Here is a 13,789-nt window from a genome sequence, read left to right on the forward strand (position 1 = left end):
TTTCTTTTTGTAGAATCTTTTGGGTTGGTCTCTTAAGTATAAGATCAATTTGTGTACAGAAAAAGAATATTAATTTCACATTTTCCTTTCTTATTTATGTCTTTTTTCTTGTCTTATTGCTCTGACTAGTACTTTAAGGATTACATTGAATAAGAGCAAAGAAAATGGCCCTACCAATCTTGTTCCTGATATTAGTGAAAATACTTTATGGTTTTCCTATGTGTTGTAATTCAGGATTTAGGTTTGTTATATATAGATTATACTATGTTTAGATAGATTCATTCAATCAATAGTTTCTTTGGGGATTTATTTTAAATTTTACAAAGGAATGTGGTGGGTTCTGTCAAAAGGCTTTTATGTATCTATTGAAGTAATGGTGTGGTTTTTGTCCTTGTATGACATTGTGTGCTTTGACATGTATAGAGTGAACCATCTTCATATCCTTGAAATGAAGCCCATTTGCTCATGGTGAATGACCTTTTTGATTTTGGTTTATTTTAGCTTGCAAGCATTTTATTGAGAATTTTTATGTATTCCTTCCTTCTTTCCTTTCTTCTTTTCTTGGGTCCTTATATGGATCTGGATTATGCCTTTGTTGGCTTTGTCAAATGAGTTTGCTAGTGTCACTTCCATTTCTGTTTTATAGAATAGTTGAAGGACTTTGGTGTTAGTTATTATTTACAGGCCGGGCAGAACTTGGCCATGCTAACATTTGGGCCTGGAGTTTTTCTTTTCATTTCCTTTTTTTAATTTGGGAAATTTTCTGGATCAATTTCAATGCTTATTGTATATTTATATCATTTATATCCTCTTGTTTTACCTTATCAGTTTCTTATAAATTTCTAATTTATTAGTATATACATTTCAAAGAATACCCCAGCAAATAATGCTCTGAATTCTATTGGTATCTATTGTGATAGTCTTTCATTATTTAATTTCTTTTCCTTTTTTTTCAAAACAGAGTTTCTCTGTGTAACAGTCCTGGGTATCCTGGAATTCATGTCGTAGATGGTGCTGGCTTTGAACTCATAGAGGGGTACGCCACCACTGCCCAGCTAACAAAGGCTCATTTCTAAATTTTTTAATTTGAGACAGGGTTTCTCTGTGTTACTCTGGCTGTCCTGGAACTCTCTTTGTAGATGAGGTTGGCCTCAAATTCACAGAGTTCTGCCTGCCTCTGCCTCACAAGTGCTGGGATTAAAGGTGTGCACCACCACAACCTGGCTCATTTCTAATTTTATCAACAAGCAATGGGAACAAGTATTATTTAGGACAAGAAGAACCAGCCTTTGACATAGCAGTTCATTTCTGTGATAGTAACAAAAGGGATCAATTACTTATCACTTACCACATTTCTTATTACAGCCCTCACACTCACTGGTGTTCTAGGATGGTTGAATATAAAATGATATATTAGAGTCCTTTGATTAACTAAAAAAATCTAATAAATATTGATGCCCAGAAGATGCCTTAAAGGTAATGATGCTTGCTGTGGAACCTGAGTACTCAGGTTTGCTTCCTGTGATCCACATGGTGGAAGGAAAGAATTGACTCTTGTGAGTTGTTCTATGACCTCCACACTCATGCCATGACACTTATGTACACACCCTCCCACACACACACACATACATATATATATGCACCCAATAAATGTATAAGAACAGAACTAGTTTAAAACATAAAAATAAGAACAGAAAATACTATAATATTGTCTTTAAAAGTAGGTTTACTTTGGGACAAGAATATACACATTGATTTTTTTAAAATTCAGTATATAGCTTACATGTGAGTTGGTTTCTGATGTAATTCCGAGTTGATTTCTGCGTGTAATCTTCAAACTATTTTGCATTTTGTTTTCTTATAACCTTGGAAGTTTTTACAAGGTGAAATTGAAGATCAGATAATTATTTTTTAGCATAAAATATAGAAATGAATTAATAAAACTTGGAAGAAATGCCTAGAATATTAAAAGCTAAAGTCTCTTTACCACACAAATGAGGAAGGAAATAAGCACATGAAATATAAAATGATCTCCATTTTAACCACTTTATAACCCTTTGTAGCATTTTATTCTCCTAAGCTCTGCGTCTTACAGTGATGATGCCATGGATCAAGTCAGACAAAGAGAGTGGGGCTGGTTATGTGCAGGATTCTGATAAGAAATTTGAAGCTAAAGAAGCCACTACTATGAGCAATACACATGCGGAGGGCGGGTTATTCCACCCTAGAGCTCTGAACACTGGAACTAATAGATTTAGTAAAACTTTTTACAATTGAACAGATCCATAATCTTTCATTTGGGAAAGTAACTATATCATTAGTTATAATATTAATTTTTCAGTGGAACAATTATATTAGTCAGAGTTTGTTTTGCTACTTCTTGCATTGTTTATTATCAATCACAAGACAATGTGAAGAATCACAGAATATATAAGGTCTACTTGACAGTGTTTAGTAAATGTGCTTGTGGCTGCCACCTGAGGCGTGTGGAGAACATACTGATTGCAGCACAACTCTAAGGTGGTGTCACTTGTGCCAGGAGGCACTGCTTGGAACTCACTTTCCGTTTGACCAGCTCTCAGAACTTCTGCTTCCAAGCTTCACCGTGGCTTTTCAGTTTCTTGCTTGTTCTCCATCTCTTGCTTTCAAAATGACCAAGAATTAAAAAGAAATGAAAAAAGTGTGGTCAATGGGTAATTTTTTTCGAGTTAAGACTGATAAAGACTGTAGAGATAGCTCCGTCAGTAAAGAGCTTGCCATGTAAGCACGAAGGCCTAAATTGTGGTTTTCAGCACCCATCTATAATATAATATATAATGTTGGTGCAGAGGCATGTGTCTGTATGCCCGCTTCCATGGTCAGTTGGGAAATAACAGCTCAGAGACAGGTTTGCCTGGAGTTTGCTGGCCAGGCGTTCTAGCTGAAACAGCAAGTCCTAGGTTTAGTGAGAACATCTCAACAAACAAGATGGAGAGAAACTGAGCAAATATCAGCTTCTTGTCTTCACATATACACATGCACTCATCACAGATACATGCACACACACTAACATGTGTACACACACTAAGATGTATACACATGCACACATACACACACACACACACACACACACACACAACCCAGTAATGGTAGCATGCACTTGTAATTCCAGCACTAAGGAGACTGGCAGCACAGGAGGATCTCAACAAGTTTGTGGGTTTGCAGCCAAGCTGGGCTACAGAAGTGAGAGCCTGTCACCACACTGCTTATATTCACTAGACTTTATTTCAGATCAGACAGTAAAGAAGTCCTTATAAACAGACTGACTCTAAAGCACCCCCACACCCTAAGATGTCACACAAGAAGTAGGTTTTCAACTCCTATGCAGTGCTTTAACTTCCCTACCCTTACCCTGGTCTTCAGATTTCAGGAGAGTTCACTTTATAAAAAGTTGTAATGTATTTTTAAGATTTTTACCCCTTCTAATTCAAAGCACTCACAAGACAGAATGACTGACTACTGGTAGGCCGTCTTCTGACCAGGCTGTCTCGGGTCCCCAGAGTCTCTGCTCCTACAGTTTACTTACTTTTCACGGCTGTGATGCAACATGCGGCAAACACCACCTCAGTTTGTGGCCACAGTTGCTTGCCATGAATATGAGGAATTTAGCTACTTACATTTCCCCTTTCTAAGTTAATACCAACAGCAAATATAACTACTACCGCGCTTGAAATGACAGGCTTGTTGATTCATCGACCCTCCACCGTGGACACTGAAGAAATTACAGCGCGTGCCTCGTCTTTCCCTGCATTTGATTGATGCCATGATATATTTCGTTACCGTGACAAGACCTCTAATTTCATTTTAATGGAGCCGTGACTACTGCCCATGACTCAAGTTATTAATATTGTTACTGGCCTTCAGTTCGAACAGCCAGTGCAGGCGCAAGAGAGTCAAGGGCTGGAGACCTCACTGTGGAATTCCGTGTGGGGAAACTAGTGGTCTGAAAAGAGGATCTCTTGGGTCATGGCAATTTTGACATTTGAAGGATGATTTCTTTAGTGTCCGAGTAAAATGGCTGACGTCTAATATTCTTCAAAATTTTACACCTTTGGGTTGTGCTATCATATGTGGGATTTAGGGCACCATTTTGCTTTGTTTTGGGTTTTTAGTTTGATTTTCTATAGTGCAGCCTCCATGCATACCATATGAGTGGTTTGTCTCTGAGTTCCACTTCTTCATTTAACTGTTTTTAAATTTTCACAGAAGTGTATAGTGCACATTAAGCTTATCACCCCACCCCTGCCGTAACAGACTAGACAGCAGTGGTAGGTCCGCAAAGGAAGCCACTCTCCGATTCCTTTCAGTGAGGTTAATTAGAATAAAGGGGCTCAAGGCCTGATTGGGCCTCGACGGGGAAAGAATAAGACAGAAACAATTCAGTGTATGGAGAGCTAAATGCAAAGGGGCTTTAAATGAAGAAGAGGCTTCTCATTAAAGCTTGGCACTTTATTAAGAGAAGCAGGGGAGAGAGAAACAGTCTCCATGAGAGGGATGGGGGCATGAGGTGGGAGTTTGGGATGCCAGCCACCACTTCAGAGAGCAGCCTTCATCTCTGAACCAAAAGCCTCCTAAAGAAGGAAAGGGCTGACATTTAATAACTTTTTAGGGGTGGTGGAAAGTTTCACATCACACAATTAGCTAGCACGGGCCATATGACAGGGAGCATGGAGGGGGCGGGCGCTGTAAAATGAGAGCTGTCAAGTCATAGTTAACACGGCTTATTACCTCTGTCTCTAAGACAGATGCTGCAGGGGGTGTCCATAGTCAGGGTGTGGAGTCGACAGCTCCCAACCCCTACCTGCTCAGCCACCCAGTCTTTTAACTCTATCTCCTCCCATTTGCCCCTTCTTCCCTGAACATTTTCACTTCTTCCTTCTAATTTTGTATAGATATGATTTAGTATACGCGTCTTTCTGAGGATGGCTTCCTTTGCCATACATGAGCAACTCCAGTTGTACACATATAATATGTTTTTTTAATGACTAAAACCAAAAATTCCCTTGTGTTTCATGGCAAGTGTCATTTATCTGTTCTATTCTGGGCAACTAAGTTGAAAAATACCCACACTGATGGCTAAAGAGGTTGGGAGGGTTTCCGAGCTTGAGTTCTATAGAAAAGCCTTTGATTATTTGGGGTAGGTTTTGTGCAGTATGTGGGACAAGGGTTAATTTTATTCTTTTTTTTTTTGTCATTGTCCAGTTTTGCCAGCACCATTTCTCTAAGATGCTGTCTTTTATTCAACACATATTTTTGGATTCTTTGTTGAAATATCAGGTGGTTGTAACTGTGTGCATTTATGCATCCTTCTTTAGTCCCTACACTTGAGCTATATGTCTGTTGCTATGCCAGGATCATGCCCCCAAGGTTCTGTCGTGTAACTTAAATCAGCATGGTGAGACCGCCACTCTGTGGGGATAATTTGGGATTGCTGTGCACGCACAGGGGGCTTCTGTGCTTCCCACGAGAGTTTGAGGGATTGTTGTTCTATGTCTATGAAGAATGTATTGAAATTCTGACTGCCATTTCATTGATACAGTAGATTGTTTGGGGTAAGATAGTCATTTTCACAATACTTATTCTTCCAAGCCTAGAAATAGGAAAGACTTTCCATTTTGTAGAACCGTCTTCAATTTATTTCTTTAGTGTTGAAGCTTTCATTGTACATGTTTTACATTTCCTTTGTGAGGTTTATTACAAAAGTATTTTTAAAAATGGCATTTTATTAATTCTTTGAGGAAAAGACTTTCTGAACAGAACACTGTTCTAAACAGGCACTAAGAACAATAAATAATAAATGTACCTCATGAAACTGAAAAGCTTTAATATGGCAAAGGAAACCATCATCTATCATCTGGACAAAGCAGCAGGCCACAGAATGAGAAAAGATCTTTACCAATTATACATTCAGTAGAGAGTTTGAATCGAAATCTATAAAAAAAAAAACTAAAAAATATTAGCATCAACTTAAAATGGGGAACAGATTAAGAAGAGAATTCTCAAACGATGAAAGAGAAATGACTGAGAATTGCTAAAATCATGTTCTTAGTCATCAACAAAATACAAATTAAAACTATTTTGAGAGGTCATCTTACCCCAGTCAGAATAACCAAGATCAATTAAACAAATGACAGCCATGCACTGGCAAGGGTCGGGGGAAAGGGGAAAACTTATTCATTGCTGGTAAGAGTGTAGAGCTACTGTAAAAACTGCTGTGGAGCAGCATCCTCTAAGAACTGAGAATTCATCTACCCATGCTTGAACATGTAATAAAAAGAGTCTCCACCGGAGAATCTTATTCATCTATGTTCACTGTTGCTCTGTCCATAATAGCCAGGAATCAGAAACAACCTAGATGTCCAGAAACTGATGGATGGATAATGAAAATGAATGATGTTGGGTGGGTAGGAAGGTAGGGAAGATCTGGGAGAAGTTGGAGGGGGGAAGGGATGTCATCTAAATCTATTCTATGAAAAAAATTAAATAAAAAGAAAAAACTTGTTTTTGTTTTGTTTTTTTTTTGGGGGGGGGGAAGGATTCATTGCTAGAGATTGAACCCAAGTCCTTGTACATACTAAATATGTAACATTTCTCTATCATTGAGCTCTGCTCAAGTTTTAATATCCTCCCTCAACAAGCGGAGCTTAGGTTTGATTTCCTCGATATTGCTCATGGCGAGAGTCCAGGCTTCTGAGTGCAGGTGGTAAGCCAACATCTGGAGCTGTGAGATTCTTTCTCGGTTGTTTGCTGGGACTGTTGGCCAATAGCCCACTGGGTATCAAAAAGACAATCAAGCATCTGGTGGTAGACTCACATAAAAACTGAGGTCTTCTGCCAAAGCCAGCAACAACTTGGCAGCTACTCGGGGAAGCTGCCGACTTGTGGAGGAATGGAGCTCTGTTTTCTACAGATGACAGCTTCTTGTAAATTCTCAAGCCCAAGCTGCTTGGCAAAGCTGCTCCCCAGAGCCCTGGCACAGATGTTATGAGGAGAGTTAAGTGCTGCTTCTTAAAAGTCACTGAATTGGGGGACAATTTGTTATTCTCTGCTAGAGTACTGTCTGTAAACTAAAAGGTAAAAGTAAAAGCAAACTTTGCACCAGGCATGATGGCACACACGTGTGATCCCAACATGCTGGATGCAGAGGCAGGACAACTCAGGAGGTTAGGGTCAACCTGGGCTACATGAGCTCTGTCTCAAAAACGCAAAAGAAGTAAATAAACAAGTTCTAATATCTATAGAGTGATTTCTGAAAACCCATTGAGCAATTTTCACATCATAATTGGCTCATGTTTATGAGTTATATTGGTCATAAAAGAAAAGTGGATTCAGCTGTTAAGGAAACACAAGCATAATTTCCACATGAAGAAAAGTATAGCTGAGTGTTGAACACACCTGCAATCTTAGTACTAGGAGGGTGAGGCAGAAAATCGTGTATTTGATGTCATTCTGGGTTCAAATCCAGCCTGAACTATGTGGTGAGACTCTATCTTAATAATAAAATAAAGCCAAAGATTAAAAAAATGAAAAATTCAAGTCAAGTTTTATTATAGGTCCTTAATAAAAACTGGTTTTATAATCTCTTTAGTTCATAATCCTTTAATTTATTTTGTTGGTTTTTGTTAATTTCTTTTCTTAAAGTGTTATTAAAATATAAACAATACATACTTCAGTAAAAAACAAAATATTTTTACTATTTATTTACTTATTTTATGTCTATGTGTGAGTGTTTGTCTGTATATGTGTGTCACTCATGTGTGCCTGATGCTTACTTAGCTGGAATGGGGGAATCAGATCCCCTAGAACTGGAGTTACAGAATGTTGGGAGAACCAGGTAGGAGTTGGAAACTAAACTGGGGTCCTCTGCAAGAGTAGCAAGTACTCTTAACCGCTGAGCCATCTCCCCAGCTTGCAAAAGAATTTTATTCTATTGCACATGGGTAGAATTACTTACACGTATATAACACACAGTGCTTAAGAAATATAATTATCTGAATGATAATGAATTTCTTTAAACACATGTAGAAGTGGGCACAGAAATTTAACCCTATCTTAAACTCCTCTAGTCTGTCTCCTCCCAGCAAGATGCCCATCATACCTGTGTGCATAAGGAAATATCAGAATGGGTATACTGCAAGGATGTGTAAATTTCTAAAGATCCTGGTTACAGCCAGCTTCATCTTTGTGATGAAGCATCTTTCAGATGGACATTGTGATAAAAGATAAAGTAGATATAAATATTATAACCATAATTCTTACTTGATACTTGTTTTGTTATATGTAATTTTACTATGCTAAAGTTAAATCCTTCCTTTTTATTTAAACAGAAAAGGGGAGGTCATGTGGGATTCCCCTCTGTATGCTGTGAATAGCATTGGTTAATAAAGGACTGCTTTGAACCTATAGCAGGGCAGAACTTATCTAGGTAGGGAAAACTAAACTGAATGCTGGGAGAAAGAAGGGCAGAATGAGGAGAGCCATGGAGCCACTGCTGGAGACTGATATGCTGAAACTTTGCTGGTAGGCCACAACCTCATGGTGATGCACAGATTAGTGGAGATGAGTTAAATTAAGATGTAAGAGCTAGCCAATAAGAAGCTAGAGCAAATGGGCCAAGCAGTGATTTAAATAATATAGTTTCTGTGTGATTATTTTGGGAGTCTGGGCAGCCGGAAAACGAACAAGCAGCTTTCTTTCAACAACATTGGACATGGAAAGTGGCTTAAAGATTATTTTTGATCTTAGAAATATCACATATCTTGATTGCTATTCATTTTATTTTCAGTTAATTACCAGAAAACCTGTGGTGGTTTTAATAAAAAGGACCCCATAGGCTCAAGTTTAAATGCTTGGTCCTATGTTGAGAGAACTGTTTCGGGAGGATTAGTAGTGTGTGTAGTGGTGCATTACTTGTATTTTGATAAATAAATATTGCCTGAAGACCAGAGGAAAAGCTAAAGCCTCTATAGGCCAGGCAATGGTGTCACACACCTTTAATCTCAGGATTTGGGAGACAGATTCAAATAGATCTCTCTAAGTTCAAAGCCACCCTGGAACACAAGATCAATGCAGAAACAAATCCAGGTGTTGGTGGCTCACACCTTTAATCCCAGTCTAGTGGCATGACTGTCTTGCTTTTCTTGTTTTTTGGTTGAACCCCAATTTCTGTCTCTAAGTTTTTATTATTTGTGTGTGCTACAGGTGTGGTCTTGTTGGACTATAGTAAGTAGGCGTGGGCTATGAGGTTTTCAAAAGCCCATGGAAAGCCCAGTCACTCTCTCCCTCTCTGCCTGCAACTTGTGGATCAAATGTGAACTCTTGGCTCGTGCTTTAGTACTATGCTTACCTGCCTGCTGCCTGTTGCCATGATGCTCATGGACTCAGCCTCTGAAACTCCAAGCAGGTCCCCTAATTAAATGCTTCTTTCAAAAGTTGCTTTGGTCGTGGTGTCTCTTCACAGCAAAGAATAGTAACTAAGACAGCAAATATAAATGAATAAAGACTTTTGAGAGTAAATTATTTAAATATCTCTGTAGGAATGATTTGAACCATGAAAGAACAATTCCCTAACATATTTGCACTGAAATACTCACAAAACTGTGTTAATAGTGGCAATATTTTTACTTGGTCAGTATTCCTTTAGAAAGCTTAAATAATTGTTTTAGTATAATACATATGCACAGCAGGAGGAAAGTTAGCTTTGAGACAAAAGCAGTTCTCCTGAAAAGCAATAGCAATGCCCCCAAAGAGAAAGCAAATGAAGAAGTTTGGGGATGGAGTTGTGGCTTTGTGTTGGGGCCTAGTCTTGAATGTAAATGACCCAGGTGCCCTCCTAGCAAGGTAAATATCCAAGCAAACTGAGGAAGAAGAACCACCATAGTCAGCATTAGTGTTTAGAATAAAATAGATTAAGGAATTAGAGTTAGCTAGGAGAGTTGAGAAAATGAAACTTACTGATTTCTGTTCAGGGGGACAAATGTATTTATTCATGGATCCAGGTGTCTGTCTGGGTCCTTACAGCCTCAGTTTTGTGTGATGGCCTCTGGAGACACCCTTCAGGATTTGAGCTGTTGTTCAGTCTCATCTGTAAACCAGGAAAAGAGAAGAAATGAATTGTCAGGCAGAAGCACGTGCACACTGAAATGTTACCTCAGCCACAGGAGAATGACTGTTATCAGTGGCCTAAGGTAACAAGTCTGGTATGGATGGAGGGAAAAGGAGTGCCACAGACATGGTGGGGGATATGATTCACATAGACTCTGTGGAATATCATGTGGAGATCTTCAGAAAATAAAAAATAAACTCACCACGTGCTTCAGAAATCCCACAGCAATTCAAAGAAAATTAAATTAGTATATTAAAGGGACTCTTGGGATTATAAAGACAGCCCAGGGGTTAAGAGCATATACTGCAGAGGACCCAGGTTCAATTCCTACCATGTACATCCAGTAGCATGTAACTCCAGCTCCAGGGCATTCCACAGTCTCTTGAGTCTCCATGCACACCCCCACATAACCACACACAGACACAAAATCAAGCCCACAGTTAAACATAAAAGCAAAATCTTTAAAACGCACCTGGAATCTTAACTTTGCTGCAGAGCCATTCACAACACCCAAGGAAGACCAGCAAGTAGGACCTGTCAACTGGCATCTCTGTAAAGGCAATAAGGGACATAAATGTGGTGGACGGTTATTTTGGCATAACAAGAATGAAACCATTATGGAAGTGAAATAAGTCAGGCATAAGACCCACACCGCATGATCTCCTGCATCTGCGGGGTCTTAGAATGTTGATAGAGAGGTTGAGTGCATGGTAGGTGGTTGTTACTAGACACTGGGGCCAGGCAGAGTAGGGAAAGGATGGAATGGCAATCAATAGTCCCTCGATGACAGGTAGAAAGGAACAGAAAGTTCTGGTGAACTTAGTAAGATGACAGATGGTATGCATTAAAAGTGCATTTTACAGATGAAAAAAAATAGAAGAAAGAATTGAAGGCTGGCATCACAGAAAACCTACACCTGAGGAGATAGACATGGTTAACCCTCTTCAAACATTATACAATGTGTACATGCAAGAATATTGACCCCCTCCGTGAGCAGGCACAACTTTTACATTCCTTCGTGTCAGTAAATATAAACTTAATTTAAAGAAAATGTCTGGATCAAGAATTGAGGGTTGGAGATACAGCTCCGCGCCAGAGCAGACAAGCCTGGCCTGTGCAAGGGCCTGGGTTCTCCCCCTTGCTCAGACAAAAGGAAAACACAGAGACATTGAAAAGAATCAAATCTCAAGATGTTAGCAGGGTGGAATAGGATGAAATTCACAGGCCTTTCTTTGCTCAGCGACTACACACATCATAAAAATCTGTTGAGTGAGTTACTACTTGTGTTACAATATCACGCTGTTACTATGATGGGACAAGAGACAAGGTCACAAGGAACAAAGTAGAAAGGAACAACTTCTGAGTCTATTACGTTTGTTTTGTTTTTGAGATGGAGTCTTGCCATACAGTCCTGGCTGGTTTAGTACCTACTATGTGTTCCAGTCAATTCTGCAGGTTCAGGGTTACAGACTGGTGGTAACCAGGTTAGAAACCTACAGGGCTTATGCTGCTACAGACACAGGGCACTCCGTGTACAATAAAATTAACCTCTGCAACTGCCTTGGGGGATGGTGAACAGGTCAGGACCTGGACAGCCCCTTCAGGAGACAGGAAGGGAAATGCAGTTAGAAAAGAAGACATTAAACTTCCTTAGAACTAAAATTCACTAACTGAAGGAGTCTTCCTGTGAACTTAATAACATTAACAGGACGTTCTCTTATTCTCTTATTGGTGCTAATGATATTATTTTAGTGGACAACCTCTGGGGAGTATCTCAAGACTAGTAGCTCCGTGTGTTTTCAAAGAGGAAATAGAAAATGGAAGTTTTACGTGTTAAATAACACACATCTCAAGCGACAAACCTTCAAGTCTCCTGGGGCCCATGTTGAACCCCCGACTTCCTATGCCTCTGGGAAGACAGTGCCACAACACACACACACACACACACACACACACACACACACACATACACACGCGCGCACGCGCGCGCGCGCACACACACATACACACTCACACACACAAGCTTCATGAGAAGCAGGCTCATGCTGGAAGGGAGGGGATGGCTGCTCATGCACAGATTTAACTGTTTCATCCAGTGAGATGAGAGTGAATTGAGTGTTAGGCTGGGCACACGACTCAATGGGCAAAGTGCTGGCTATGTAAGCATATGAACCTGAATTTGGATGTCAATGCCTGTAAACTCAAGCAGGGCAGACAGACAGGTGGATAGCAGGGAATCTCTGTGGTCGGTTGCAGCAATGAGCTCTAGGTTCAGAGAGAAATCCTGGCTCAAAAAAAATATATGACAGCCAGGCGGTGGTGGCGCACGCCTTTAATCCCAGCACTCGGGAGGCAGAGGCAGGCAGATCTCTGTGAGTTCGAGACCAGCCTGGTCTACAAGAGCTAGTTCCAGGACAGGCTCTAAAGCTGCAGAGAAACCCTGTCTCAAAAAAAACCAATATATATATATATATATGACAGAGAAGTGATTGAAGAAGGCCTCTCATGTCAGTCTCTGGTCTCCATATGTGATTGGTTGATGAGACAAATGAGAGAGAGAGAGAGAGAGAGAGAGAGAGAGAGAGAGAGAGAGAGAGAGAGAGAGAGAGAGAGAGAGAACTCAGAACAAAGACAACGCTCTCTCTGTTTTTCTGCCTCTAAGCAGGTTAGGCAATAAAGTTTCTTTCCCTCACTGGGCATGGGGGAGTTTGGAGGAATAAATGCTTCTAGTTTTCTTTCTAACCCATTCTTATTTGTCTTTCCCTTAGTTCTGAGTCAGCAACAATCACAGGACCAGTGATATTTTTTTTAATGGGCACATCAGCGCACACCCTTATTTGTTTGTTTGTTTGTTTGTTGTTTCTCCAAGACAGAGTTTTTGTGTGTAGCCCTGGTTGTCTTTAGATCAGGCTGTCCTTGAATTCAGAGAACCACCTTCCTCTGCCTCCCGAGTGTTGGGATTAAAGGCATGCACCACTACATCCTGGTCAGGACAAGTGATTTAAAGCAGCATTCCTGCTTTCTAGCTCTGGAAGTTGGGATTCTGAAGCCATGGCCATGCTTGGCCTGTGTTCTCCCTGAAGGTTCTAAGTCAAGTTTTTTCCTCACCTGTCTCTAATCTCGGGTGCTGCTGCCAATTGAGATTCTTGGCCTTAAGCTGTAGCCGTCCATATCCTCAGAGAGCCTTCTCTCTCCATGTGTATCTATACCCAGATAAGTATAAATGTCATAGCAGTAGGCCCACTGTAATCCAGTATGCACTCTTACACAGCATCATGGTCACCCCATTGGGTAGGCCCTGTTGTTTAAGAGGATACACTTCAGTGCACAGTATGCACTAAGCGTGGAGATGGCATTTCTGCTCACTCATAATGTGACAGTTACAGATGCTTGCAGATGTGCTTTAAATCCTGGGCAGGGTCTTCACGTCTTCTGGTTGTGACTTCTTGAAGGGACATCACAAATGTGTTTCCTGCCTTCGGGTTCCGGCGGCTTCCCTGTGCTACCCATAGCTCAGTGTCATAATCAGTGCCTGGCTGGCCAGTACCGGAGACGGAGACAGAAGGACCTTCCTGTTCACAGGTCCCACATCTTCCCTTCGCTCAGGCAAGCCAGTCATGTCAGCCTTACATGGCGGCATGTGCT

This window comes from Arvicola amphibius, chromosome 9, assembly GCF_903992535.2.
Source record: "Arvicola amphibius chromosome 9, mArvAmp1.2, whole genome shotgun sequence".
Classification (NCBI taxonomy): domain Eukaryota; kingdom Metazoa; phylum Chordata; class Mammalia; order Rodentia; family Cricetidae; genus Arvicola; species Arvicola amphibius.